The sequence below is a fragment of the Portunus trituberculatus genome, chromosome 38 (genome assembly GCF_017591435.1).
Source record: "Portunus trituberculatus isolate SZX2019 chromosome 38, ASM1759143v1, whole genome shotgun sequence".
Classification (NCBI taxonomy): Eukaryota; Metazoa; Arthropoda; class Malacostraca; order Decapoda; family Portunidae; genus Portunus; species Portunus trituberculatus.
In genome coordinates, this window is record NC_059292.1 from 20,543,052 (window position 1) to 20,546,209 (window position 3,158).

The 3,158-nt window shown below is 45.9% G+C and overlaps 1 non-coding gene across 1 annotated transcript; it reads left to right on the forward strand.

Moving 5' to 3' along the window:
* The first annotated feature begins 511 nt into the window (after window positions 1–511).
* On the forward strand, window positions 512–583 carry Trnad-guc. Its single transcript has one exon. It is a non-coding gene; the product is annotated as a tRNA-Asp (tRNA).
* Window positions 584–3,158: the final 2,575 nt, after the last annotated feature.

The following is a 3,158-nucleotide window of genomic DNA, read 5'->3' on the forward strand; positions in this document are numbered from 1 at the left end:
CCATCATCAAAACTTTCGCCGTCATTGTTGTTGTTATCATCGTTTCTGTTATTGTATTATTGCATCAAAGTTGTGGTCATTGTTATCATCATTGTCATTGTTATTCGTTTTTTATGTGACGGAGGAAATCTGGCCAAGGGCAACAAAAAGGATTCAACAAAAGGGCCCTCTTAGATGCCAGCCCCCAAGCAGGTTCGAGAGAGTTCGTCAAAGAAATGGGATAAGTGTCCTGAAACCTCCCTCCTATTCAATGAGTTCAGGTTATAGGAAGATAGGAATACAGAAGCAGGTAGGGAGTTCCATAGTCTTAATTCTTATTGTCATCATCACCATCCCCACCACAAATATCACCGTCACTATCACCACCACCACCTCCATCATCATCATCATCATCATCATACCCAGGACTATACCAGGCCGTGGCGGGAGGGCCGGAATAAGGGGGTTCACAACACTCGCACAGTGACAGGTGAGGGCCTAGATTTTCTGCCCAATTAGCGTATACCTGCAGTCCTCGGTAGTATAGTGGTTAGTATCCCCGCCTGTCACGCGGGAGACCGGGGTTCGATTCCCCGCCGGGGAGGAGCAGCTTTTATCGTTGTTTTTATCATTATTATTATCATTGTTGTTATTATTATTGGTTCTCCTTATCTCTTCCTGGCGGATACTTGCCAAATTCTGTTTGATCATCATTATCATCATTATCATTATTCATTATCATCGCTATTTTCGTGTTTCCCTTTTCCTGTCATTATGATTTGTTTTTATCTTGTGTTTGTTTGTTATCTTCTTTCTTTCCTTGTTTTGTGTGGTGTTTTTCCTCCTACTGTTTTTCAGTGGTTTTCTTGTTTTCTTTTATTTTCCTCTATCAGTTTTCCCGTTTTCCTTTTTTTTTTTACCTTGTTTTCTATTTTCTAATTTCAAAATTTCTTTTTCTTCATCACATTTTTTTTTCATTTGTCTCCCTGTGCTTTTCCTCTTTTCCTCTCCCTCTTCTTCCTCCCCTATAATTTTTTTCCCTGCTGTTTCATTTCCATTATTTTCTTTTCTTCTTCCGTTTCGCTTCTTGGCTTCCTCTGTTCTTGCTTTCCTGTTCTTTTTCCCATTATTCTTCTCCTGTGTTCGGTTTTCATAGCATCTATTCCTTCATCCTGTTTTTGCATTGATTCTATTTTTTTCTTATTGATTTTTTCCCGCCCGAAGCAGAGACAGTCACTCAACTCTCCTTCACTTCCTTTAGATACTCGTCAATTCTCTCTCCTCTGTCTCTCTTTCAAATTCCCTTTTAAATGATCTCCTTACAACTTTTGAAAGGGATTTACTATTCTTGAAAAAAAGTGTATCCTCCCTTCACTTTACTTCCATCATTTTCCTTTAAAAAACTTTTATATTTCTTTCTCCTTTTTTTCTTCTCCTAAAGTCTATCTTAAATCTTCTCCGATGAACTTTTATTGGGAGTCATGTTTAGTGTGTTATGCATTTCACTCCAGGTATCTTCCCTCTACTTTCCCTTCTTAACCTTTACTACTCAAAAATTCTCCACTCTCCTTTCTAAACACTCTTGAATCTTCTCCCTTTTTCTCCCTTATATTTTTAAAGAGAGTCATTAATCCTTCCTTTACAGTATCTTTCCTCTGTTCTGTACTCCCTTACTCACCCGTCATTCCCACTCCTCTGCAGCTTGTTCTTGGGGAGTGGCGAGGAACAGGCGGGAAGTTAATGAGGAGTAAATGGGGAGTAAAAGAATAGATGGGGAGCGGCTGGAAGTAGGCGGGAGTGACAAAGACTAGATGGAGAGTAAATGAGGAATGAGGAGTATACAGCGGGGAGTGATAGGGAGTGAGTGGAGAGTAGGTGGGGGAGTGGGAGAGAAGTAGATAGGGAAAGGGAGTGATTATGGAGTAGAATCTTGAGTGTATTCAGGGAGGTCTTGCAATAGTGGGGAGTGAGTGGGTGGGAGCAAGCGTGGAGTAATGAGGAGTGCAAGGATCTTGAGTGTATTTTGGGAGTCTTGCATGAGAGGTGACGGAGTGGTGAGGGAAGGTCAATTTGACGGCGTGCGGGGGAAACCCAATTGTGGTGAGAGAGAGAGAGAGAGAGAGAGAGAGAGAGAGAGAGAGAGAGAGAGAGAGAGAGAGGTCCGAGTTAAGTGATGCGGTGGAAGTTTTCGGAAGTTTTCTGTCTTTCCTTATTTACACTACTACTACTACTACTACTACTACTACTACTACTACTACTACTTCTATTACTACTTTTTTTTAATTCCATCACTACTTTTACAACATGGTGTGTGTGTGTGTGTGTGTGTGTGTGTGAGCGCACATGCGAGCTCGCACGTCAAGACAGCGAAATCTCTTCATAAGAGCTTCGCTAAATTCGGTGCGGGTCGTGTCGGTTTAAGCTAAAATGTGATCACCACTGAGGGCTACTAGCACTCTGTGAGGGGGAAGAGAATGGGGGGATGAGCGAGGGGAAGACACGAGGGGTCACTGGCCGCACCCCTCAGACCCACAGACCCTTTTCCTCTCCCTCTGCTCCCCTCCCGTCCTCCTTCCCCCACTCCCTGCGAGGGCTGACGTCACCTGGCGGGGAGGGGAGGGGAGAGCGGGCTCTGTTTTGATTTCCAACAAACACTCGAGCACGTGACGGGCTCATCTCTGGGGGAGTACTCGCTGGGGTCGGGGTGACGGGTGACGGGGTGGAAGGGTGGTAGGGTGGCGGGATGGCAGGAGGGAGGTTATTGAGAGTGGGAGATCGGCAGCGTGATAGAGGGAGTGAGGGCGATAGGGAGATAGCGTGCAGCCTCAGCGTGGTGCTGTTCTGAAAGTGAACTGAGACACTTTTATCAAGAAGACATGGATTCCCGTCGTCTTGTATTGACTTAGTGTTACTGCAGCGCTCAAGTGTGCATGTTGCCAGCCGTGGTCAGGACGCCTTCTCTGCACCGTGGGTGTTGTTGCCTCACCTCGGAGTGACTATGTGGGTCGCTGTCCAGGCTGTGGTGGGATGGTATGGCGGGGCAGCCTTGCAGCCTTGGAACTGAGGGAAAGCCCGGCCAGTCCCCGTGGGTGACAAGTGTAGGTGCCGGTCAAGGCGTGTTGTGGGGCGATGAGCGGCACCGCAGCATGCCTGAAGAGGCCAACACACGCATACGTGCT